Source organism: Streptopelia decaocto (genome assembly GCF_964273445.1).
Source record: "Streptopelia decaocto genome assembly, chromosome: Z".
Lineage (NCBI taxonomy): Eukaryota > Metazoa > Chordata > Aves > Columbiformes > Columbidae > Streptopelia > Streptopelia decaocto.
The window spans coordinates 59146743-59174462 of record NC_138657.1 but is presented as its reverse complement, the minus strand read 5'-3'; the positions used below and the strand labels follow the sequence as shown (position 1 = coordinate 59174462).

The following is a 27720-nucleotide window of genomic DNA, read 5'->3' as shown; positions in this document are numbered from 1 at the left end:
TATTCTCATTTTGACTGTTTTCTTTCCTAAGGTATTTTTCAAAAGATAAATCTGTAGTATTGTAAAAAAACGTTCAAGCAGTTGTTCTCTTTTCCTGTAGCTCATGTCTACGCTTACTTCACTTGGGCCTTCGTGTGCTCTGACACACACCAGCTCCGGAAAGGTGCCCATCATTGCACTTTCAGCCGTTCAAACCCACTTCGTTGCTACCTGGCAGCCGCCCATGTGGCACATTGACACGCAGCTCTCCCTAAAGTCGCATTCACCGCCTTCCTGAGAACAAGCCCGGGCGCCAGCCCTGCCCTTACCGGCACACGCCGGGGCACGAAGCCTGGGCTCCCGCCTCCCACCAGAGATGTCCGCGGGGCCGGGGTAACTACTCGGCGCAGCTCCCTCGCACCGCAGAGCGGAGCTGGCTTCCTGGGGGGCAGCTCTCCCAGCGGCAGAGCGATGCGCTGCAGTAGCCGCCGCCTTCCCCTAGACGGAGCTCGGCGGCACAGTGAAAGTGACAGGCACCGGCCGGGCTTCGGGGCGGCCGGGCAGCCAGCCGCGCTCCCGGGGACGCGCCGCCCCGCCCCGCCAGACATGTTCTCCCGGACCACCGCCTGCCCCCATCCCTGACCTCCGCTCCCCGCGGCCGGCGGACAGCCAGCTGCAGCGGGGCGCGGCGGCCATGGGAAGAGGAGGAGGAGGACGAGGAGGACGAGGAGGACGAGGAGGAAGCGGCGGCGGCCGCTGAGCGCCCAGCGCCCCGGCGAGCAGGCCGGGCGCGGAGAGGGCTGTGGGGCGGCAGCGAACGACGTGAGTGCGAGGGCTGCTGGTGCTGCTGCTGCCGCCGCCGCCGCCGGCGGGGGGAGCGGAGGTGGGGAGGGTGTGCGGGGAGGGGCGGCGGGCTGCACTCCCCGCCGTCCCCCGCCCCGGCCTGACCGCCCCGCCCCTCGGGAGGGGTGCGGGCTCAGCCCCGCGCCCGGTCGCCCTCGGTCGGCACCGTCGGTAGTTGCCGCCTCAGAAGTTGGGGCCGGCCGCGGGTGGAGGGAGCGCGATGCCCGGCGGTGCCGCCGCCGCGGCGGCCGCTCGCTGAGGCGCTCCCATGGTGCCGGCACCCGCCGCGGGGGCTGCGCCCGCCGCTGCCCGCCGAAACTTGGGGGAAGTTTCTGAGCGAGTCGGTGAGTACCGGGTGGCGGCTCCGCGCCTCTCCCCGCCGGCCACGTCCTGCATGCGGCGGGCCCGGCGAGGTTTCCTCGCCCCCAGCCCTGGCGGCGGCGAGCCGGGGTCCGGCTTCTCTCGGATGGCGGGGGTTTGTGAGCAGACCCCGCGGCCCCGGTCGGTGTCGGAGCCCTCCGGGAGCCGGGGCACCCAGCGTGTCCCGCTGACGGGGCAGCACGGCTCCGGGCCGCGGGCGTCAGCTCCCGCCGTGGCCGCGGAGCCGCTGGGACGGCTGGCGTAGGGGCCAAGAGTTTTGTGACTCTGCTTGCTGTGGTTGATGGAGGAGTATGACAGGGAAGGGAAACATGGCTGTGGAGGTCTGGAGAAATAATATTCTTCAGATGAACCTTGTTTTCTGTGTGGACTTGGATTTAAAAAGCAGAGCCAGAACGATATGTGAGCTGTCAGCGTCTCAGTCTTTCCTGCTGTAATGGACCTAGTTGGAGTGTCTCTTTTGTGTGGTTTATTCGAGTTTATACAATCCTACCACCCCTTTTAAATTCTTTTTTACACTATCGATAATTTATTGCATTTGCTAGTGTGTGGTCTACTGTTGAGTATTGCACGGGGTAAAAAAACTGAAGAGAATAAGTTTAAAAACAAATACTGCAAATACTCTTAGCAGAAGTATACAAAACAGTGTATTATTGCAAGAATAACTAGTGTTTTCTCACAGCAACGTCTTCAGTGATACTTGTTGCAGACTCTCATGGGGCTAATTCTAGAGATCAAGTGTGTGGATGTGCTTTAGTTACTCATCTTTTCAGTAGGGTATGTGAGGTTTAGAATCTAGTGTATTACTAACTTACTCTATTCTGTCACAGCTTCACTTTCCTCCTCGTGTAGCAACTACAATAGACACACACCTGGTCAGCTTTCTGTTCATGGTTAAATCAGAAATAAGAATGAAACAATTAAAAAACTGTAGCCAAGTGCTTGAGATGGATCCCCTTTTACAAATGCTTCAAGCAAGTGTTTACTAGTAAGAAAAACTGAAGTTATTTACCAGGTAAAGAGATGCTTAACTTAAATCTGAAAGACTCTTAGGTATAGGATAGACTTGGCTGCTCACATCAGTGATGAAAATGTAGTTTGGAATAGAGTCAATATAAGGAGATTTGCTAAGATGTATTTAAATACCAGCATTTATTTAGAAGATGCTATTTTAAATATAGAGATTAGAGTAGATTGCAATTGAGATGTTTTGTGGTGCAGAGTGATAAATGTAAGTATTACTGGAGGTTATTCAAACAGCTTGAAGTGTTTAAATAGGAATGTGGTGTCTTTCATCTCCACCACATCTCAGTCTTGCATTACTAGAATTGCTACTTGCCGTGTTAATTCAGGACATCAGCATGTTTTAATACTTATAAGGGATTGACAAATAAGACAGCTTGAAATGGTTCTGCGGAGTTGTTTCTAGAATTGTCAGTAAATGGTAGTGGTACTTTTATTAATGATTTGAAAATAACTGCTAAAACTTGCTCTAATGTATAGAGAAGTCATAGACAGCCCCCGAATATTTTGGAGTCAAATTCTCCAAGTATGGTCAAGCATTATTTTTATTACCATGGGCTTTTTCATTGTCTCCTGTCTCCAGTGCAGCACCATGCTCATATATAAACTTGAGGGCTCTGTATAGGTGTTATTTTCTGTAGGACCATGCAGTGCAGCAGCTCCCACAGAGCCCTGGGGTGTCTGTGCCACGCTGAGATGTATGGAGCTCAATTCTGTATGTTTTTCCTGACTGAGGTAGCATGCACTACTGCGTGTGACCTATTGTGCCAGTTTCCACTAGCAAAAACTAAAATAAATTTTGGATGGCAATTGCCCTGTTTCTGGGGTTCATACCTTTCTTTTCCAGGCTGGGCAAGAATAATATATATTGGTCCTTTCTGGCTGTATAACTTCTGCTCACGGAGTCTTTTTCCCTTGATCATACATACATTTCTGTTAATGTGTATATAAAATAGGGGTAGGCCTTGCTCCTATCAAATGAAGCTTTCTTTTGCCGCAGAAGTTGTTTTTTATCAAAGCTAGTATTTCTCTTGTGATATTAAGGGGAACATCAAGCTGAATAAATATAACATTGTATATCTTATTTGAAATACCAAATTTCTATGGACAAAATAGAAGCTGTGAATGTTTGTTATTGAGAAAGCAGCACGGGCAAAGATACTTTGATTTTTTTTTTTTCTGATTAAAAAAAAAAGTTTTATTCAGACACAACAGCACTTGCAGCCAGCCCAGCTGAAGCTCTTGCAATTTCATATAGGTGTTGAAACATTTTCAAATCATTGCAAATAAATAAATATTATAGGAATAACAAGAAGAGGGGATAAAATGGGTGCAGAAAGGCAAGGATACCAGCAGTGCAATAATGAGTCTACGAAGTTCACATGGGAGTCCCTAAATGACGTGTTTGCTAGAGGGTTGGGTTCCTTTGAACTAAAAGTGTCTTCCTTATTTTTTCACTACATATTAATCAGATGGACAGACGAATCTTTGGCGCAGTGGAGCAGGGATGGTGATTCTGGGAGGAAGGTGGTGTGAGGAAACAGGCAGAGGGCCGGTGGGGCTGCGACCAGAGTCGTGATGAAGGGCTGACGCAACGCGATACTGGCTCGGCAGGAGTAGATTTATGGCAGGACTTGAAGGAACGCTTTGTGCTCAAATTGTTTATCACAAGGTACATTTTTCTGAATCCTGAGGGTTTTTTTGTGTGGTGGGTGTCTATTTACAGCATTTTAATTTGTGAGAGATGTAATAAGCATCCTCTTACCAAAGAGCTGGTTCTCAATGTATGAGAAACAATTTTTCCTAATAAACTGTAAAGGCTATTTCCTCACAGAACTGGATGTTTTCCATATCACATTTACTGCAGACTGTGAAATGAAAATGCGTTCAAGTGTCATATTTTGTTGACCTTTAGAAATCAAGTATTCTTTGAAGCAGAAGTCATCACTAGAAACTGTTGTTGTAAATAAGTTAATATAAACTTCAGAAATGTTTCACATTATCACGGTGTTTTGCAATAAGATGGGACTTAATGTCATACCTAAACAAGGTTTGCTGAGCATTTCAGAGGTACAGTGTTGTAGGGATGTAAAAGATGGCTAAAATTATTATTACTGAAGGAATAACTACTGGAAAATATGCTTGTTCAGTGTTCTGCTCAGAGTAGTAATGGTCATTGATGTGTGAGATACTTATATTAAATGTGTGGATGCATGTGCACAGGCACTAGTTCAGAGTAGCCTTTCAGGTGTAAGGTTGTCCCACTTCATTTATTGTCTATGTAGTCAGTAGCAGGAAGATTATAGCAGTAATCAAGCATTTATGAGCTTTAAAACTCCAGCTGTCGTGCGATTGATACTTGTCATACTGAACATATTTATGTTAGTCTTTTTACTTTCCAAAAATCCACCAACTACAATGCTGCCATCCATATCTTCTAAATCAGTTTTATGACTCTGAGTTATTAAAGATACTTGTGTTTGTAGCTAAACAGTCTGCAACGTAGCTTTTCATCCAGCTGTATGTCCAGACTAGTGGTTATGTTTTGTGGAAGGGATCCACTGCATGGGATTGTGGTCAGAGGGGGAAGGTGATACAGAGCTGCATGGAGAACACTAGAGATGTGGTAGAGACAACGAACTCTGTGTGGGGAATTCGGGTGGTAGGATATGGAGCTCTGCAAAATTTAGGAGAAAATTTTAACCACTTTGCGTTAGAGAGTGAACACAGAGCTCATTCTTCTGGCATGGAAGGAGTTATGCTTTCCCATCTCTCCTTTTCTGTAGCCATTTAGAGAGACACAGCTTTAGGGTATCATACTGCTAGACCTGCTAGATCTGTGCATCACACACACGTTACCATGTAGGGTAGGTATGTAATGTGGGAAACTGAACTCAGAATGTGCAAAGAGAAGGTGATTCACAAGCTTTACACTCCTCGAGGTGGAAGATTTCTGTTGCTAATCACTTAATGAGCTTAATGCTTCTAATCTGAGAACAAAGATGACATATGAAGGCGTAAGCAGGACTTGTAAGTTGTGTTTGGGTACCTTTCACAGCATCTGGACATCAAGCCTGATGAGCTGTGCTTACACTAGGGCTTAGGTCTTCCATGTCTAGTTCCCATATACTAGAGCCATGCTTGCTGCAGTGAGTTGGTTTCCAGCAGGCAGTGGCAAATCCTGCGCTATTTTCCTGGATCTGTGTGCAGTTTTTGACCTATCCACATATGTAACTGAAGCACATGCAGACAAAACTCTTCAGACTTGACTTGTGCTTGTTCCAAGCAGTGCCAGCCTCCTGGTCCAGTATGTGCAGATGAGCTGTTTTTGTTCGTGTCTGCAACGCTGATTGATAGGATCAGAAGAGAGTGTGCAAGACAGCACGTCAAGCTTTTGAGCGTGATTTTTGACCTTTGGAGAGCAGCAGTGAGTCTTCAGGTCTGCTGGTGCTGCATGGTGGTAACAAACGCTGCATGGGACAGACGCTTGTTACGTGATACGGTTGCTGCTGGCCCCTGTACGCCGGCCAGTTCTGGCGCAGGACAGCGTGTGCGGCACGGAGGGACTGCAGCCTCCCCTCTGCCTCCTGCCCAGGAAGGCTATTTTTGTGGAACCGTATGATTAGCTCTGGTATCTTCCATCTTCCAGCACTAAGGTGTGTTTAACAAGAGTGACTGTATCAGTACAGAAACAGTTTCAGAAAAAGCACTTGCTTTTGTAAGGCAGCCTGCGCCTAATTACTGCTGGTTCTTAGTTAAGTATTTTGCTTGAATAGCTAATTTCCCTGAAATAATAGGTAGCATTGAGACTATTAGTTTATTTTGCTGAGTCCACGCCCACAATGACATGTAATTTATCCACCACAAGGCACACACAAGTGTGTTAACTTCAGTGGATACTGCTTGATCTTTCTTAAGGCTTTGGCTGACCACAGGGACACCAGCTGGTGACATTAAGGAAAGATGGCATTCACCTGTTTAAGTGGTGTGAGAGGCCTGCCTAACTTGCGATGGAACAAGGAGGAGAGCAAGAGGATTTGCATGAAGATACATCATTGATTTATTTTTTTTTTCAGGCTTATTTTGTATAACTGTATAGAACCTGTATCCGACATACGAGGGAGATAAGCAGTACGCTGTGCACTTTTATCTTTGATACAGCTTGTGACATAGATGAATGCACATAATGCCATGACGGAAAAAGTAATGCTGTTTACTGTTGTGCCCATGCATTTGTTGTAGCCTGTTCTGTTACTTTTTTTCCAATTATAAAAAAAAAATAATGTTTTGTTAAAGTAACCAAAATATTGTGAAAATCATTGTAAGTTCCTTTTCCTCTCCTGTTTTTCTACTGGAGGCTGAGTGTTCTCTCTGTAAGAGCTCAAGGGAGCTTTATGGATCCAGTGGGAATAAAAAGACTGCCCATCAAAAAGAAGCAGCACAGGTTTTAGGAAAAGAAACTCTCCTCCTGACTTTTGTGCTTTGCATTGATTGTTCACATTGACACTAAACAGCGTAAGAAAAACCTTCATACAGAAGTTTCTGCAGTCATACTCCTGTTTTGAATGCTAAGGTGTGAATTTCAGATATAATTAATTTTTGAAGACTTGTGGCCTATCATTTTAATGTTATTTCAGGCCTAAGGAACCTGAAAGCCTGGTTAGCCAGAGGAGATCTCAGAGTAGAAGAGGGAAGAAGTTTTACACAGTGGGTCAACATGTTCTACAGGTGTTTCAGTTTGCTAAGATATGCAGAAAATGGAAGGAGGTTGTATGGTGTGAGGGGTCAAAAGCCAGGGACTGCATAGAGACTGTGGATAATTTCTGAAACAAAACTGAATAGGTGTGAGTAGAAAGCCTAGGACATGAAAGCCCAGGGAGTTGTTGGATGATATTGGAAGGACTGAAGTTAGAGCCTGAACTACTTGATTGTACTATCTTAAGATGAAAACTGGACATTACGTGACCAAATAATTTAAAAGGCATGTTTAAGTGTAACAATTTGCTTCAGAATGTTTGAGATGGCTCTACTGCAACACAGTTTAAAAAAAACCCCCTCAAGATTATTTAAAAATTCAACTGTAACTAATTTTGCCAGAGGTTTGCATTGCTGTGCTTTCCAAATGATGTGTTGGTTACAGTATTTTGTAGGAGCCTGTTAGTGCAGCAGCTCTTAACAAAACACAGGGAATGGAAAGATGGTATTTTTGCATCAAGCAACTGATGTCTTTCACCAGCTCATTTTTTATGGGAGTAGTTGGTACACATGCTGTTTGTTTATATTGCAGACTTCATTTTATTTACCGATGCTGAAGTGTGAAAAAATGTAAGGTGTCAATAAAAATGGCAGGCACCATTTGTTGTTGGGGCTGAAACAGAAGAGGTGTCTCTCACTGGTTATTAATTTGTCTGGATTTTTTAAACTGACTTTAAAAGGTTCTTGCCAAGAAGCCTGACCTGAGAAGATGCTGTGGCTTGGTAATCCTGTTCATATGAAGCAAAAGTCTGCTGTGATGGGCTAAAGAATCATCCTTCCCACCCCCTACATATGAAACACCTGCACTGACTGGGTGTCTTGAAAACTGCCGCTAGAAGCACATTCATTCCTGTTCAGATGGACAGATGTTGCAGATCAGCGACATTCGCTGTGGCTTAGAAATTTCTTATGTTTCTATTACCATATGTATAAACATGATTTATGTTGTCTTTTTTTATAGGTGCTGTAGGTTGGAACCTTGTACAACCCAGCAAAGTGACATTCATTAGAATGATAGTCTTATTCTGTGGGAAAATTACATGAGCTAGGCTTGCAGAGAAGGGAAACAGTAAAAGACACATAGAGGAGGGAGAAACACTTTTAAACTCTGCTGTGTCAGTGTCAATATTGGACATGAGGTAGAAGGTGGCAGCAGACTGCTTGCAGAGACTTCTGTAGGAGGTTTTCTGATTTTCTTCTGTTTATAAGCAGTTGTATTAGGTAACTGACAAAGCCAGATACTGGAATGCTGATTACTGGACATATAGTCAAGTCAAGATCTTTAACAGATCGATCTGTAAAGGAGAAAAATGCATCCAGATTATTTAACGGTGTGTTTCTTTGTTTATACAATCCATGTTGACCTTCATGTTATCGTTGTATTTAATAGATGAAGCAAAATTACTTTCTTCAATTTTTTCTAGTTCTTCTGACTGAAAGTTGGCTTTTCAGTTTTGGGTGGGATTTTCTGAATTGCATGGCTTAGACAAAGTAGGGAAGGACTGAGAGGAGGCTTTTTCACAGGATGAATGAGCCATCTTTATCTCTTGCTATATCATTGTGCTTTGGCAGGATTTCTCTGGTGGGCAGCAGCAAAACCACATGTTTGTGGTGTTGCTTCATATCCTAGTTGAGTGCTGTTTTTCAGACGCTCTGTTTGCTTCCCACCTTAACAATACAGATAGGTGCTTTTAAAAACATTATTAAAATTCCTGGTCAGAAGCAGCACCGTTGTTCACAAGCTGTGGCTTGTGGAGCAATTCCAGACGAGGCAGGTGGAAGCCAGCTTGGGGAAGGTGCTGAGCTGTGCTCAGCCAAATAAGGTGGCAGCTGGGGCTTCAGTGGCCCGTTCAGCAGCAGGTGTACCATCCACCCTCCCTCCTGTCTCTCCAAATTTGTGCTAATGTATGTGAATTCAGCAGTCAGTTTCCTGCGATACCAGTACGGGAGAAGCAGCTGATGATAAAGCCCATGTTAAGAGAGTAGTGGTGCAGAAGGTGGTGGAGGTGTGGCGGTGGTGGAGGTGTGGCAGCGGTGGAGGTGGGAACTTGCTAAAGGAGAACAGCAGGAAGCCTGAACAAGCAGCTGTGTTTGTTATGGCAATTACTGGACAGAAATAAGACGTCTTCTGGAGTGAGATGAATGTTAATCTGCATTTTGTTCTGTTGGTGCAGTTTGTAGTGCAGCTGGCTGTCAGTCATTTGTAGGTGCTATAATCACACAAACAATACTGAAGGAATTCAGGTGTTTGAAAAGCAACAACAGAAAAGCATGAAAAGCACATTGAACAGGCTGTCATTGATTCTTTACCTTGCATAATCTTTATGGGATGCATTAAGGGACTAAGATGTGAAAAGCGCACAGTATTCCTATCACTGTAAATCAAGGATGGAGGGTAAGTACTTCTAAGTGAACAGCACAGACTTTTTTGGATGTTCTATATTATAGATAGCTCTGGCTTTGGGCCTTGACTTTTGACCCCTGCTGCTTTTACCATTTATTCTTTTGTCTTTGTCTTAGCAGAGCACTTTGGCTAGTACAGAAAAGGACCGATGCCTTTTATTATATTGTTTTATCATTTGAAACAGTAAAACCAAAGAGAACACTCGTAGTCCCTCAACTTTTTCTTTGCAGACCCGTGCGTGTCTGGTGGTTGAGGAATGATGCTTTCAAAACGGTCCTGGTAACTCATTTCTGAGGAGTGACATGAGATCTTTCTGGGCTTATAGCTAGGGAACTTTCTGCAGGTAGCATTACAAACTTGGGATGTATTTTATGTGATGTTAGTATTTCTGGCCATTGTTTGGCTCAAAGACCCACACATGGATATTAAATGCTGGCTGCTGCTCTTCTCCTTGTTACCAGCAAGTCGCGGTGTAGAACACAGTCATTTAACTTTAATAAATTTAAACAAATGTTGAAATGGTAAGGAAGTTTCACATGGACCATTAGGAATAATTATAATGCGATCAAGAAGACCTACAACAGTATTGTTTCATCTTCAGCTGTTAATACAGTTGGGCACTGAAAATGAAATTCTAAACAATCTCTCCAAGTTTTGCCAAGATTACTCAGAGGAATCACTTGTTGCCAGATGCTGATGTTGAATGAGAGAGAAGAGCAGCCACCACTGGGGGGATTAGTTTTCTGAAATTACTCCAAGTCAATTTTCAGTCCAGTTGTCCTAGGGGTTTATTAATACTCTTTGGACTACCCGAGAGTTTGAATGGCAAGCAAGCAGGCAGAAATTGTATTCATGAGGAAAAGTGTTTTTCACCTATCCTGTTAGCTCTGGGAATGCATACAATGTCTTTTATTTGGGAGTTTCATGTAGCTGTGTAAAAGGGATTGTAGCATAGATTGTAGGGTTGGAATGAAAGACTGGTTTGCATTTCCGAAACAATAGCTCCTGGAAGAGAGCTGCAGCTCCTGGCTCGGAGCGGGGCCATGTCCCTGGCCATGACTGCAGGGCAGGCTCTGCCGTGAGCTCGGGAGGACCTCGGCTAGACATGAACCTGCAGAGCCCGTGTTCACAGCACTGGTTTGCAAACCACAGTGGCACCGTTACAGTGGTTCTGGTATTTTCTTTTACTATTTTTTTCCTTAGAACAGGGGAATACTCAGTGAGTGCTTGACTGTTGTTTTGAATGTATTGTGCTCTTAGTTTTCATGCAGTATTGGAATTAGTAATAAGCCAGGTCCTGCTTCTGTTTCACGGATAATGCGTCCAACCCAAGAGTCCAGGGAACCTGCAAACAGACTATTCTTTTTCTTTGAGACATCCTGTTTGGCCGCAGCATGAGCTGAAAGGTCTACATCAATTAAAGATTCATGGCTAAGTATGAAGTCAGGCTATTAAGGTTATCTGACTACTAATCAGACCCCCTTGAGAAGTTCATTAATAAAGAAGTGAAAATCCAGCACTGTGCGGAGAAAATATATGTAATTGCTTCAATGGTAAGTGCTGCTGGGAGGAATCTAGCATCCTTTCTGGAGTCTGGTTTGTTCATTATTGTGTGACCCAGTTGGCAGCAAGCCTGTCTTGTGAGGCACAGGATGATAATATCCTGCACAGCTACTTTGCTAAGTAATTGAAATACAGTGCCAAAATTTTTTGGGACCGATATGTATTGGACAATCCATTTCTGGCAAGCTGCATAATTAAAAGAACAACTTTTTTCTATTGTAAAACTTCCCTGCATTGTTTATCAGCAAGCTGAGCCTGAGGAACGCTGCTTCTGATAAGATTCAAGGGAGTTTCTAGTCAAGGTGTCAATAAGCACCTGCTGTCCTTCACTAGCAAATCTACTTATTCTGAAGTTTTCTGTGCTGTACTAGAAATCTAGGCATTTGCTCAAAATTCAGTATACTTTCAGAAAATTCAGATTGTGGTGTCAAATTTATTTAAAAGTTCTTTTCATAAATCCAGAAGCAGCTTAACCAAACACCACCGCTGGGTATCCTCTTAGATAATATTTATTTTGAACTCTGGTGTCTGCCACATGATGACCTGTCTGCTGGAAACAAGCATTCTTCACCAGTCTCAGGATGACTAGAAGCCCTTTCTTTAGCAAAACTAGGAAATCTGGCAGTTCCTAGGTGCAAACCAGTCTCTCCAAGTGTGCTGAGGGAGCTGATGGAGGTGATCACTAAGCCACTTTGTATTATCTATCAGCATTCTTAGCTAACTGGGGAGGTCCCAGTTGACTGGAAGGTGGCTAACGTGACACCCATCTACGAAAAGAGCCAGAAGGAGGATCCAAGGAACTACAGACCTCTCAGTCTGACCTCGGTGCCAGGGGAGACCAGATTATCCTGAGTGACAGCACACGGCACATGCAAGACAACCAAGTGATCAGGCCCAGGCAGCAAAGGCTGTGAATGTTATGTACTTAGACTTCAGCAAAGCCTTTGACACCGTATTCCACAGCATTCTGCTGGAGAAACTGGCAGCTCATGGCCTGGGTGGGTGTGCTCTGCAATGGATGAAGAACTGGCTGGAGGGCTCGGCCCAACCAGTTGTGGCGAATGGAGTGAAATCCAGTTGGTGGTTGGTCACGAGTGGCGTTCCCCAGGGCTCAGGATCAGGGGCCAGTTCTGTTTTATCTCTTTATCAACGATCTGGAGGAGAATGAGTGCACCCTTAGTAAGTCTGCAGATGACACCGAGTTGATCTGCTCAGGGGCAGGAAGGCCATACAGAGGGATCTGGACTGCCTGGATCATTGGTCTGAGGCCAATTGTATGAGGTTCAACAAGGCCAAGTGCCAGGTCATGCACTTAGGTCACAACAACCCCTGGCAGCACTATAGGCTTGGGGGAGAGGGATATGAGGGTGTTGATTGACAGTGTTTGAACAAGAGCCATCAGTGTGCCCAAGTGGCCAAAAAGGCCAACAGCATCTTGCCTTGTGTCAGGAGCAGTGTGGCCAGCACGACCAGAGAAGTGATTGTGCCACTGTACTTGATGCTGGTGAGGCCACATCTCAAAACCTGTGTTCAGTTTTGGGCTCCCCACCATAAGAAGGACATTGAGGTGCTGGAGAGAGTGCAGAGGAGGGTGATGAAGCTGCTGAGGGGCCTGGAGCACCAGTCTGAGGAGGAGCGGCTGAGGGAACTGGGGCTGTTTAGCCTGGAGAAAAGGAGGCTGAGGGGAAACCTTATTGCTGTCTACAACTACCTGAAAGGAGGCTGTAGCATGGAGAGTGTTGGTCTCTTCTCCCAAGTAGCAAGTGATAGGACAAGAGGAAATGGCCTCAAGTTGTGCCAGGGAAGGTTTAGATTGCATTTCAGGAAAAAATTCTTCACAGAAGGGGTTGTCAGGCATTGGAACAGGCTGCCCAGGGAAGTGGTGGAGTCACCGTCTCTGGAGGTGTTTAAAAGGCTTTTAGATGAGATTCTTAGGGACACGGGTTAGTGCTAGATTTAGGTTATGGTTGGACTCTATGATATAGAGGGTCTCTTCCAACCAAAGTGATTCTATGATTCTTTGTGGAGACTTACCTGCAGGCCCTCTGATATGCTGGTTCTTCCTCTGCAAAGTTAATGTAGGCACCTGGCATGGTTAGTCGTATCTTCATTCCTTCCTTTGGACTTCTCTGTTGCCTGAACTCTGCCTGAAAAGTAGATTGGCACATGTTCTGTTATTTTTCAAATTAGTCATGCCAGCTATGCATAGAAGAGCTGAAGCAAAACCATTCCATATCCATCGTTAACTGTTTTATTTTCCAGACTAAAAACTGAATACTTGCAGCTCACATGTCATTATATGCCTGTCATTCCTAATTGGTTCCTGGTGTGTTCCTGAATGTTTTGTAAATGGGAAAATATATTTGATTTTTTTTTTTTTTAACACACAGCTGAAATGCCTTCATAACAAGGGTAACAAAAAAAAAAAAAAAGTAAACTATGAGATGGAAAACTTTAGGGAGAAATAAACACGTGGACATATTAACTTGTTCCTTCCAAAAGAGTAACTTGCTTTGTGTCTTATTATCAGCAAGCATTTTATCCTGAAGGAATGAGTCTGTTATATTTCGTGAGTGGAAATTAGTCATCAGGCATATTTGGTTATTTTCAGAGCATTTAAGTGTGTGATTTTTCCCTGCAGGTATTCAATATGCGGCATGTTTTACCAAAGGAAAATGTGGTGTTTGCACACCAGGTTTTATATACACAGTTCATAAATGCACATAGAAACAGATTTACAGTTCTGACACTTGAGGTATGCTACCAGCAAGTACAATAACTCTCCTGAGGTTAGTGGTAAATCGAAACTGCATCAGTGAAAAACAAAAGCAAAGGAAAAACAAGCAAACAAAAAAACCACTAGTTTCCCAGCTGACATTCCTTTTACTTCTTGGGATTTTATTGTCTCTTGACTGTCAGTTGACCACTTGACTATCCTGACAATGTGCTGGAGTATCAGAAGGCTGTTATCTCCCAAAAGAGATGCAGTTCTTGAATCTGGAAGTAAATCTGCAGTCACCGCAATTAAGAGTGACACATCTTTGTAGAGCATGGGTCAATACACAGGCTGCTTAGGATAGATTCAGATGTGAAATACATCCAAAAGCTGTGGTCAGAAATAAAAAGGCAAATATATTCCATGTAAGATTGCTTAATTACAGAGGCTCTCATTTCTCTGCCTCAGGGGCCGCGATGTGCGCCACAGTGTAGGGTGCCCTGGCTGCATCCCTGGTCAGGAGCGGTTTTTCACTGGGCTGATGCACCTTATCCTGCAGCTGCCTGGCAGCAGGAGAGATTGGGAGCCCATGGCTCGTTGGTTTTGGCCAGGCACGGAGCTGCTCCCTTACGAGGTGCTGCCCACCTTGCCGCAAGGCTGAAGACAGAGGCGGCCTTGGGGCAGCTGGAGCCCCAGGCAAGGGGGGGCATTTGGGTCTGCTCTCCATCACCTGAAAGCTGGCTCACGTTCATCTTCTGACCCAAAGGCTCATGTATCCAAGGGTAAGGGTTCTGAGAGCTCTACAGCCAGGGCCTTACAGTCTGAGACAAAGCCTAGTCAGGAAGGGGTGGGTAGGATTTAGTGGTGGCAGCAGATAGGAAACATGACCTAATGGTGGCTGGTCTGTCAGGGCAATAGTGTGAGTTTGTTAAAGTTGCTGAAGAGTGCTCACATGATGTAGTATTAAGTATCTGCACTAGATACCTGAATTATTTGCCTTCTGCAAAGACTCTACTGGCTATGATAAGCCTAAGACCTTAATTCAGCCACCTCAGTTTAATGCCTGCTCTTCAGTGGTATGTCCAGAATTTCCCTGGTATGGGCCATCTGCTGTGATAAATAGGAGCAAAGACTCTTGCCTCAGGTGACAATAATATGTTACTAATATAGTGTCACAGCCATAGTTTGCAATTCAGTCATCTCTGCTAGACAAATATGAAGATACCAGCCCTGGAGAACTGGCAAGTAACATTCAGGAATGGCAGGATAATTTATGGTGCTGAACAAAGCGGCTGCACTGTGTACTGATTACTTGTGCTTTTAATGTGGGTTTTTTTTTTGTTGGCCATATGCCTGCTGAAATCTGACACTCCCCAATATTAGTAGCCTCTTTGTGCCTTGCTGAAATAGGTGTAGGAAAATATTTTTCTGAAATCTGGGGGTTTAAGGGAATTTTGGGTACAGCCCAATGAGTTATGACAGTGAAGGAATACTTCAATATTTAAAGATAATCAGTCTTTTCTCTGCAATGAAGTAGATAAGCTTTCATTTATAAACTTGCTTCTGACAGGTTAAAATAAAATTGTAATTTTTCTGGAAAAACAAACATAACACTACTGAAGATGATACCGTAGTAGGCACTCAGTGTACACCCCTCCCTGTCCCAGAAGAGTTTGTAGGGGGGATAGGAAAGCTGTCACCCCTGGTGTGGATGTGACATCGGAGCCCTGAGCACCACCAAGTGAGTTCCACAAGGTCTGCAGCACTACAGGGTTGTTTTGCTTTTCTTGATTACCTAGCTGGAAAGTTATTAAAGAAAACCTTCTTTGCCATGATGATGCAAAAGTACTGTCTAAGCTGTTACTTATTACTTACATTGGTCAGTGGTAGAATATAATACTTTGACATCTAATCTTGTAATAAAGAAATGAGAAAACTGTCTTGAATCATGGGAAATCCCTGTGTAATCACTCTTTTGCTGGATGGGGGAGTGGGCTTTGATGGTTGGTTTTTGTTTAAACACTGCCTAAAATAAATGTGTGTTAGAAGAAGCTTCAGACTGAAAAATGGTTTCATGAAATACACAAAATCTGCCTTTATTTCCAGGTTCGGGGTGGGCATAACAAGTTTTGCTGTGGATCTGGACAGATCCTACTGTGTTAGTGTGACATTGATGCTCTGCTGCTGGCACTGTCCTCTGTCAGAGCAAATGCTCAAAGTCCTGTTTGGTTTGTGGTCAGTAAAATCCTGGCAGTGTTTTTTTCATGGATTAAGCTGATAACTGGGGTGGCCAAACTAAGCTTCTGACAGTATAGTTTCCCCTTTGTCCATAACTGCTACTTATAAAACTTTGCCCATGTGGCTCCTGAGCTGGCAGGCTGTTTTCTTCAGCAAGAGGGCGAGCCCTTCGAAGAGCTTTTGCTCTCCCTGAGGTTTATTGCAAAATGGAAATGTTCCCTTTGTCTCTGGCATGAACTCAGGTTTGTAAACTTTGTTAACCAAAGAAATACTGAGTTCATATTCCAAAGTACTTGGAATCTGGTTGTTGACTTTTGGGTACACAGGGCTGTTGCTCTCACTCAGCACAGTTCTGCTCTCAAGCTTCCGAATGATCCCTGTACACATTTTCTTGTTTATTCCCTTTTCTGTTAGAGGGCTTGTTCCTGGAAAATTGAACGTGAGCACAGTTTCCAAATTGTGCTGAGGGTGATTGTTCTCTTTTGCGATGAGAGCACTTGGTGGGACAGATAGTGGACATTTTGAACGTTACTGATTTTTTTTTTTTAGCTCTACAGATGGGAATATTTGAGTTACCAGAGGTGATGAATGGATGGGGTGCATACCTAGAGAGGGAGATTGGCAGGTAGGATGTGAGTGTGGGGTTCATCCTGGAGTTTCTGCTGGTAGGGCAAGTGGGAAGGGGTGGTAGCTGGGAGGGGCTGTGGCAGGCAGTACTTGCCAGTAGTCATCTCCTGACCTTCACCCACTCTCCTTGGAACAGTTTACCCTCCATCTTCCAGGCTGTCTCCTTCCCTTCGACATCACAGCTTCTTTCTTCCTTTAAAGTTGACCTTGGCTGCGCATGTGCCAAAAGGTGAGCTCCCATTGAACAGCCTGCTGCTTTATCTTGGCTGGAGTCCCAGGCCAGGTGCTGCATTATCTTAATCTTTTAATTGTTATTTTTCTTGGCTTTGAGGGGATGGGAAGGACAGAGGGCAATGCCAGATTATAAGGACTGGTTTACAGAGGCTTTGAAGGTGGAGCTGCTCAGTGTTGAGGAATAATGTGTTTTCTTTGTACACCATTAATCAATTTGCATTCCATTTTCACTGTGACAGCTCAGGTATAATTACTGTGCACTGTGGGCTACTTAGATGAGCACTGTATATTCAAGTGAACTTTTTAACCTGCTAAATGAATCACGTGGAGAAAGTTAATGCTATTTATATTTAATTAAACATGTGCAAACCAGGCAGGAGGGAAGAGCATACACAAAAGCAATGTTATCCTTTATGTTCAAGCTCATCAAGGGAAGCCTGGTATCTTTGAGAGGTGATTAGTATGAGCTTCTGCTACAGCTAGTTGACTGTAATAAAGGGGTTGATTTTTAAAAAGGACACTGTCATCTTGAATATAGTGAAGTTAGGTGATGTCAAAAAGTGCCTTATTGTGGCTAAAGCCTGCCTTTTCTGGTTGGTTCTGCTGCTTGTTTCTTGATAATGTCACTTTCAGGGGGCTACAATGGGGGGCCTGAAAAGAAGTGAATGTGTATGGCAAGGTTCTTTCTTGCCATTTTACTCCCTGTATACTTCCATGTCTCTTTAGCACCTTGCCAAAGTTTTGATCTTACACATGGTGCTATAAAATGCCTGAAAGCATTTCATTTTTAAAGAGGTGCAGTATGCCTCTCTTGCTTTTAGTGGAAGTTTGTAGCCTTCTCTGTTGCCTACAGAATTTTGCAAATGTGAATCCTAAAGGTTGGAGCCCCAGAAGAAATAAGAAAGCTCATTTTTAAGCACAGTTTTAAGCCAGCCTCCTGAGTGTTGAATGCCTGTGGTGAGCTTGGCAAGTCAAATAACTTCTTAATACAGCTCTGTTCACTGTCCTTGGTGTACAAATGCCTCAGCTACTTAAAGAGAGAAGAAACAGAATCTTTCTCAACCTGGGACCAGACTGTTTTAGAGATACACATGTTGTACATTAGTTGGTCTCTCCATGTGGACACTACTGTGGTGCCCATCCTGCAGTGAGATTTCTCAGCACAAACTGCTGTTAAAATCACGGGTGCAGGTGGGGAAGGTGTGCATCTCTCTGAAAAGGGCTTGTTTCACGTCTGGGCAGTGCTGGCATGCTTTAGTGTGGAAATATTGGACAGCCTGTTTCAAGTACAGGGAAAGGACAGGAAGTTCTTAGTAGTAAAACTACGGTGTGGGACTGAATCATACTTGTTTATACATAAAAAACAAGTTTTCATGTTAAAATAAGCAGCAGTTATGTTTGCTTGCTGGATTTCTCTCAGTTAAATTGTTACTTCGGGATAAAGTTTGTGCTCCTTATTAATAAGACGTTACCAAAACCTTACCAAAGTACAGGAATTTCAGAGCATTTCAGAGTTATGCTGCTTTTTAAAGTGAAGAAATCATTGTGCCTCTGTTGTTTTTACTGTTTCTTTAAGCAACAGTCAGACCATCCAACTTTCAATACTATTTAACATTGGGAGAGGTACGAACACAGAGCTGGAAAACAGTTTTGCCCTTTGCAGTTTCTAGGTGCTTCAGAGTTGTGAAAAATGGTCTCTGTCAAAAAGAGAGACAACTGTGTTTAACTGATTGCAGTGGAGGGGTTTTTTTTCTTCTTTAATTGTAGTACCTAAGATGTTTTCCACCTCAAGGAGACTGATATATAATCGTCTGCATGTTTTTTCCATGCCTTAATGCAAATGCCAACAGTGTTCCAGGGCCATCTCACAGGCAATGGTGCCATTTATCTCCTTGTCACCTATGTTATAGCACCCAGAAGCAAATGCTTCATGTCCCAATTACCCTAAATAGGAATTTGGATCCTTACTATGCAGACCATCAGCATTGGTAGCTCGTAGGCTCCTTTTGTGGGTTTGAGTGATGTTTCTGTAACTCGTGTGCTTTGTAATCATCAAAATATCACAAGACAACCTTTGAGAAAGTGCAGCTGACTTAACTGCATTTCTGATGTTTGTATCTCCTGGAAGAGGGATTTGAAAAAGGGAGGACAAGGAGTTATTGAGAAAGAGAAAAATGACTCTTGAGAAGTATTTGTCCTGTTTTCTTTCCCATGTTTGGCTATTGCCATTCTAAACTGTGGAGTGATCAATGCCTGTCTGAATAGGATTGAGGATGTGAGAGAGCTCTCAGAAGGTGAAATATTTTGCAATTTTTAAACCTCCTTCCTTTGCTACATTTAAAGTTGTAAGTTTTAAAACATGCTAAAAGTTGACAAAGTTTAGTAACTGTGGAGGATGTTTGTCTTGCTTACGCTGCTACCTTATTTAAGATACACTGTCTTTTTTAAGGATGGAAAAAAAATGAACAAGCAGTGTTTTGTCTCATTGCTGAAACTGCTGACATGAATGTTTATATCCCACACTAGATGGGGAAGATGAACTCCCTCGGAATATTGGAGTTGCTCTGCATTAAGAAATGTGTGTGCTGCACTTAATGAAGGAGCACTTAGCTTTGCTAACATCGCTCTGGAGCAGTACGAAGGTTCTTTTAACACACAAGTGGATTCCCAGAACTCTTGCTTTGTAAATAAGATCTGTTCCCAGCAAGTCCTAATTGATAATGGCAGTTAATGTAATACCTGCCAGCTAGGCCTGGCCTTTACTAAAAGAGTTCTTTGAAACTTATTTATTGATTGCTGCAATCAGTTTGGTTTAAAAAAAGAGAAATAACCCAAACAACCAACATTAATTTGGCCTCGGTTTTCTGATTTCTTTTTTTATTTAATTCATGGAATGAGTGAGATTAAAGTCTCAAAACCCTTGTTTTCCTTTTTATTTGTGAAGCAAGCGGTGTTTTTGATTTTACATGTGGTCATGGCTCCAGGAATTACAGTTATATGGCTATTAAATAAATGTAATTTTCTGTCCAGAAATAGACACACAGAATTTGTCTAACTCTCTGTATCATCAGTTCTCTATAAAATAATTATAGTTTGTTTACCTGTGCAGAATTCGGGCTTAGTTGCAAGGCTGAGATGGTATTCTTCTCTTGTTATTCTCAGAGTCGTTAGTACTTTATATTTGCCCAGTGCTGCACAGACATCAAGTAATGAACCCTTGTCCCATGGTACAGACCTTTACCAGCTCTGCTGCTGTCTACAGAAGGGATTGGAGTTTTGCTTTGATCCTTCCTAGCTTTAGTATTCCCTTAGAAGTCAGAGGTTTTGTTTGATTGCTGTTCTCAGAGAATGGATAATGTTAGACATAAATCATCCAGCGATGTCATTCACCTTGTGTTTTTCTGTTCCCTGTCTCCCTTTGCTTAAATTTCAGTGGTTGGCCTCTTAGCGCTGAATTACTTAATGGTTGGAAAGTAATCAGCTTTTGAAGTGATGCTTCTTTTTGTTTTTCCTTTGTGTATTTTTACTTCAAAAGTGATATAGTTATCAATTTACGTGACTTGCACTAGGCACTGTACAAATGTTCTGTGCAACTTAAGACTTGTTGCAAATGACCTGAAACATGGTAGTGCCTGAAAGAATGTGTGGGGAAACATTTTTTAATTCTTAGTAAATATTTAATCAATAAATAATTATTTTTCTCTCTTGATTGCCAAGTATTGTTTGCTTTGTGCTTCTGATTGCATTTTAGTCTCATTTTTAGAATGTATGGCACAGTTTTATCTAGTACTACACCAACAAGGGAGACAAATACACTGTGGAAAAATAGAAAAAATAGCTGTGCAATTTAGCAGGAGATCTTAGTTGGGGTAACTTAAGTTTAAGTAACTGTTTTAGTGAACTAGATTCAGATTTTATTGTGTCCCTTTAAAAAGGAGCCATTAGTGCTGCCTTGCAGGCTCATTTGTGCCCTTATTCATTCTGCACATGCACAATTGTACTCTAAATCTTTTGTTACAAATTTATCAGTGATTTGGAATAATCTGTCAGTCCTGGATCTGAAATGGACACAAGGATTAGAGTGGTTCAAGTTTATAGTTCAACACACACTTTGAAAATGACTAATCCAACCAATGGAGAGATGTTGTGATTCTAAATGTTCTGAGGGACAAGGAGTGCAATAAAATAATTCAGCCAGCAGCAGGTCCATTAAAAATTAAACATCAGTATAGTTTTGTCCTGGCATATATAGTCATAAAACCAGTAGAACAAATTACACAACATACTTTTATTTTACCATTACTCTTTACAAATAATAGCCGTTATTAAGCATTTCTTTCCCAGTTGTTTTTACAGGCTAATATATTAGTCTGCAATATATTTGGTGAGAAATGTGATTAATAAAAAATCCCCTCCTTTGTGGATGAGTACGTCAAATGTAATAGAAAATGATAAATGTTCTGCAGTTCTTTTGAATATCCTGTAGTACAATAAACAGAGTTTTGAATTGTGGGTTTTATAGGCTGTTAAAAGGCCTGTAGGGCTTTTTTCATTCTCAAAATTTTGCGTTTTGCATGTTGTGCTGTTGTTCCCACTATGCCCTCTCATGGACCTCCACAGTTTTTGTCTTTGTTAATAGTTTCTGTTTATTAATGAGACTGCATCTCTGCTGAAAATGTCTTGCCAACCATTGACAGACTGACAGAATTCAAAACTTATAGAGAAACTTGAATTTTTTTATTTTTTAAATAAAATCTCAGATTGACTACAGTGGCCTTTCATTTTACAAATTTTGAAGTTAAGCAGATTAAATAGGAAAATCTACAGATTTCTGGTGACTGCTTGAGAGTGAGTAGTTGAACTTGAGGGTTCTTGATTTCCTGGTACTATAAGAAGGCATCAAAAGAAAACTAGCTTTTTGTGTGTACTGCAGATGTCAATGTTGAATTTATTTAGAGTCAGTGTTCAGTGAATTCAATAAATAAGTTGGGTTTTGGTTGTTTTGTTGGTTTGGTTGTTTATACACCCTCCCCCCTACCCCCTTCATTGATGTATAATTTGGCTTCTAAAATATTTTTCTCTTGCCTAAACCTGGAGGTGAGCAGCAGCTGAGCAGGGTTACATAAGGTGTGCTGCAGAAGTGTCTGGGTGGCTGCTTGGTATATCTTGCTCATGTACTTAATATTAGAGTTAGATTAATGAGGGGAGCTATTAGAACAGAAGGAGTTGGCTTCTGTTATAGCATGTTGTAATTGTCTAGGCATTTTCACCTAATATTTATTTTCACCCTGTTTTTACAGTTCATTAAACACTGTTCCTTGTTCCCATCTACACTCTTGATCGAATGAAGAATTCTAAGTTTATAAAATCTTGCCTAGATTCCTTTTATAGCAATCTCCAGTATCCTGCACTCCAAACATATTTTTCTATAATGCTGAGGCATAGCTCAGTGTGCTTTTAAAAAGTATTTCCATTTACATAGGACTTAAAAAGAATGTGATTATGATTCAAGAAGTTCCTTTTTTTAGTAACCTAGAAACTTTAATGATTACCTGCAGCTTTGTGAGTAAGATGTTATACAACAGTTCCATAATCACACAAAACTGCTGTTTTTAATGGCTTTGCAATATAGACATCACCCAAGGTTTTTAATTTTTTTCTCTTGTGCTTATTATATTGTATAATTGGTTTCTGGTGGTATCCAACCAATAGGAAATGTCTCACAGAAACATAATTAATCTGTAAATGTTACAATTCAGTCTCAACAAAGTCTGCTCGCACAGACCCTCATATTTAACAATGAGACACTTGGAATCATGTGCATGCTTTGGTGCTGTGCCATAGTTTTGGCACTTGATGCAGTAACATGTTTAGATCAGAATACCTAGTGCTTGCATCGCTTCAGCTGTAGATTACCAGTGTTAAATCTAGAGTTATAGATCATAACTGGATTGAACAGTTTATGAACACATAGCTTCCTCAGAAGATTTGTGGTGGTCCAACTTTTATTAAAAATAAACTGGCACCCAGGCTTCATTGGGAAAATCTCCATGCTTGGCTTTAATGGTCCAGGATTTCAGTACATGAGCCTTTGGATCTATAATTGCTTTTATGTGCCTGTATCAGATATCACGACTCCTGATAGAATATGCCTCCATAGCATTTACATGAAAAAGGAATGTTGAACTTCACAGGATACTTTGTAAAACATCATGGCTGCATTGTGTGAGCTGTATTCAGCAGCATGAGTTTGCAGGGGGAAAATAGCTGAAATTAATCATGTTTTTGGAGCAGACCTATCAAAACTCCTTGGAAAACTGTGCAAAAAACTTACTGGGATTCACATCCGTATGCTCTGTGTGTAGGCCACTTGCTGTTGGAGCTGGTACGTGCTTGATGCCACCTCTGGCACCTGATGCAAGTGCCACCTCCATGTACTGCCCAGGGCTGCCAGCACCTGTTCCCCAGCGCAGTCCAGAAAGAGCAGAGATCACTGTGCCCTGGTGCAGATGGTGCAACTACTGAATTTTGCTCCAAAGCAATTTGGAGGATGGAGCAATAATAAAGAAATCATGCAGTTCTTGTTGGAGCTATTCCGTTACCACATGCCCAGTCTCTATACATGGTGATGGATCTCTGCCTCTCACTAAGCAAGTTCATGTTGCACAGAAGGTAAATATGATACTAAAGTTTTGAGTGTATTCATATTGAAGACTCACACTTAAAGAGCAACTTTCACTTTAAATAGAAAGGGCTTTTTGTCTTTGTTTAGCTTTGTTGAATTGTAAATTAACATATGATTTTCTGTAAATAGCATTTTGTGTCTAAAGCTGGCAACTGGCAGGTTATTCACTTTCAAAGCAGGGTGGCCTAAATGGAAAGGACTATTGAAATAAAAGAAACTGATTTGCATTATATAATGTTGAAGTACTAGGATTTTTTGACGGAATAGAATACTCCTGAAAATAATTGTGGTTGATGTTAAACCAAAGAATAATAATTTGTGTCTATCTGGAACTCTTTTCATATGCTTTTCGGAATACCTGAAATAAATGACCTTGGCAAAGAGGTTCTTCAGTATTTGGGCTAGTAATAACAAGCCCAAGAACTGCAAGTGTTGCAGTGTAGCTCTAGAAAACCTCTGATAATTCTGTGGGCATGAATGCTTTGTCTCCAGAAGCTTAAAAACGTTTATTATTTGTCAGGCTTTTCAAACCTTCACCTAAGTTGTATAATGCATAACAATTGTGGGGTGTTCTCCTCTTTAATATTATATACTCTTATTTTTAGCTGAGCACTGTCTAAACTGGTTGTGGATCTCTGATATTCTCAGTCAGCATAAGTCTGTGACAGATATAAAAGAACAAGAAAAGACCAACGCAGTTGACACACTTCATACCCTGATCCTGTTCATCTTAAACTAATGGGAATTAAGACCTCTGCTTTATCTTAAGCTGCGGTGGCTGGTAGCTTAAGCGTTCCACTTTTTTCATAACTGGAAAAATGAATGCCACTTCCAAAATAAGGAGACAGTGGTTAATTCTTTCAGCAATGAGTAATAGGTTTTTTCAGCCTCACTGGAAGTTCAGTACAGTGATATGATTGCTTAAACTTCCATTAATGCCGAAGCATAATGTAATGTTCATGCTCATTTGTGTTATCTAATTTGCTTCCAATGCATAATTTTCTACCTGTGCCTTTGCTGACAAGTCCTAGAAGATGCTATGCCTGCGCAGAAGAGTTTGGATTAATAGTGCTATATAACTAGGGATGTTTTTTCATGGCCATGTGGATTGACTCTTTTTTTTTTTTTCCTTTTTTTATTTCTTTTTTTTTTTTTTCTTGTTTTCTTGGTTTTTGGTTTTTGTTTTGTAGTGCTTGGGGTTTTTTTTTTTTTCCTTTTTCTCTTTTCCTTTGCCTTGTTCTCGTTCTTTTCTGAGTCTGGAATTGTGGCAATACAGTCCGAGTCCCCTCAAAGCACAGGCTAGAGAACCACAACCTTAAGGTCCTTGTGTTATGCTTTTGATGTGTTTAAAGTCCTGGCTGCAGTGTGTTAAGCACCGTATGTTCAGCATCAGGGATAACAAACCCCAGCACACACCGTCCAGGCTGCACAGACCACACACAGGAGAGGAGTGAGGTGTAGGTGAGTGGAGCGATGGTTCAGTGTGACACAAGAGGCCCCGGCAGATTCAGTCCATAGGTGAGCCAGTATCCACGGGAGTGAACAGTCAGTGTGCTGCCCTGCTGTAGGCAAAGGAACAATTTGGGTTTGAAATGTATTTCTGATAATATGCTCATCATTCCTGGTACTCAGATAAATGTTGTCAATAACCATGCTATATTGTTATGTGTTGTTTATTTTCTTAATGTGGAACTCTTTTAGTCTGTAATTTATCAGACTGTTTTAAATATATATTATTGCATGCCAATTCTGATGGATTCCTGAGTTAGTACTTGTACTTCTGTGGATATAGTAGATTCTATAAGCAGTTAAACTGATTTACAATAAGGGAAAGAAAAGTCACGCGTACCCATGCCAAGTAACCATCTTCATGTTATTTTTCCTAAACCAGAAGTGTAAAGGGTATGTTTATGTTTTGTTAAGAAAAGGCAAACCTCATCATCATTAGATCTTTTTTCTGAATTGTGGAGTATTGTTGCTCTTTTCCCATATTGCCTTGCCTTATTTAAATTTGACATTAATGTAAACTACTTAAGTATTTATATATTTGAACATTAGCGAAAATAAGGGAAATTCACTTGAATTCTTCAGTCTTCATTTGAAGACTGTTGTAGCAAAGCTAGCTAGGTTTGTGTGATATTGCATGTCTCCATTACAAATTCAACTGGGTAGGGATCTAGTCACAACACATTTGCACTCTAGTATAAACCAAACAGTTTCAGGCTTCTTGTACAGTTAAAGCAAAATTCTGTATCTTTCAATACTTTGAAAGATAGCAGTATTCTTTAAATGAGTACTGTGTTTGCAATAGTGGTGATTCAGGTAACTATTTGATATTTGTAGTAGATCAGGGCCCTGTGCTCACATCGCCATGGGCACTGGGGAGGAAGCTGGGGAGGCTGCTACTCACTGCGTGTTGGTAACTTCACATGGCAGTGAGGTAACTGCCCTTCAGTGCTCATAGTTCATTTAATTTGAAGGCAAGTTTTAAGGAAATATAGCTGCTGCTGCATTTAAGTTGTAGCTAATAGTGATACTGTTGCAAAGTCTTCATTTTACTGCAGTTGCATGAGAATTGGTGGTCTGGGCTGTCCCCTTAACACTTTAGGGAGCTGTAACTTGGGAGCAAGAAAAGCAAACTGTAAGCATCACTGGATGAAATCTGAAACTCAGAGTAAACAAGCAGCAAATATACCCCCGAGGAGTTTGTTGCCTCTCCAGGGTCAGAACTGCAGTAAAATAAACCTGATTGTGAAGGCAGGATTTGATCAGTGAGGAAGGATCTACATAAAACATTTGGCTCGGTTTTCACCTATAGCTGTGCAGGACAGTCTGTAGTCTGATGTCTGCTGGTGTTGTCATTCCATTTTAGGGTTCCCCTTGTGTAGATGGGAAAGGATCTCTGAACCATCAACTTTCTTCATTGGAATTGTTAAATTTCTGTGTCATTAAACATCCACATTCCTTAGTAAAAGTGCCAGGTGAGCCTGCTTTAAAAAAAAAAAAAAAAAAAAAAGTACTTATTTTACAGAGTAAGTACTGCTAGGCAGCCCACTTGGTGTGATTCATCTTTTTTTCCCCTCAAGGTGATATAAAGAAAGCTTTCTTCTGCATCCCTCTTGCTGTGTGTAATACCACAGTGCACAGGAGTGAAGTGATGTTTATCATGATGTTCTATATACTTCACAGCTGCATGTCAGTCATGTGGAATTAACTTATAAATGTTGTTGACAAATCTCTCCACAAAAGTGAACATAAGTGTAAGAAAAGAATGACCTTTTACAGTTCTGTCTTAGTCAGTGCACATGGTTACAAAGGGATCTTGCTGTAATTCACAAGACTAACCAAGGAAAGAAGCAGATAGCTGGCTTGTGTTAGCTTTGGCAGTAGGTGTCTTTGTAGCTTCAAGTATTAATTAAAGTTTTAAGGACCTGAGGGATTACTTAAACATCCGTGCAATTATCTTGATGTTCAGGAATTTTATATGTTTATTTTTAAAGGCCCTCCTTCCTTCATTTATTTTCTAGGACTGGAACGGGAAATTAGGAATTATATTCAGAATATTGTTCCTGTTGCTACTCCCTGATGAATTTCTCCATCTGCTAATATTACTGTTTAGGAAGTGATAACATATGCGTGTAACAAGTTAATTGTAAAAGCCCAAAATGGATAATTTGATTGTGCTACTAAAACAATAGTTGTCAAGCACTCTGGTCTGTGGTTGCCAGCTTTAAATTATCATAATTGTTGTAAATCATATGAGGGGAATGTGGGAAACAGAGCTTTCAGCTTTTCGTTACAAATCCCCCATTTTCTGTCCAGTGATCTAAGGGAGAACAACATGCAGCCATCTGTCTAATAGACTGTGGTGCTTTACAGACCATTACTCTCAGCATTCCATGGGAGTAAGAGTGGGAAGAAGGAACATGCCTGAATATTACAGTATCTTTGGGATTGTAGTGCTTCTTACTACACAGATTGGTAGCTAAGAACTGAGCCCACACCACTGTATAGCTGCTGCATAAGGGGGCCCTGGCAGTTTTCCATATTAGGAACTCATATGTTACTCGTATGTTACTCATATGTTACTCATATGCATAATTAGCTAGTCAACATGGGAAATGACAAGAACACTTTATATGTGCTCTTCTTTGTTGTATGAGGGATGTTTCTCCTTTTTACCTTTAAATAGTAGCATCTAACTCCAGCATACCTCAGCTAATACATGCTGTGCCCTTGTGTAAGTACACGTATGTGCAGTCATCAGTGGGCAGA

At 42.0% G+C, this 27720-nt stretch overlaps 1 protein-coding gene across 6 annotated transcripts in view; it reads left to right on the top strand.

Annotated features, from left to right (window-relative positions):
• Positions 1 to 662: 662 nt before the first annotated feature.
• GHR (growth hormone receptor) overlaps positions 663 to 27720 on the top strand; it is a 124283-nt gene continuing 97225 nt past the window's right edge. For 2 of the 6 annotated variants that reach the window (XM_082075828.1, XM_082075831.1), the window contains exon 1: positions 972 to 1166. The gene's annotated coding sequence lies outside the window, so the exon portion shown is untranslated. Of the gene's footprint in view, positions 802 to 971; positions 1167 to 3744; positions 3896 to 27720 lie in introns of those variants that run through there. The other 4 variants (XM_082075832.1, XM_082075830.1, XM_082075833.1 and 1 more) reach the window with 4 other exon arrangements.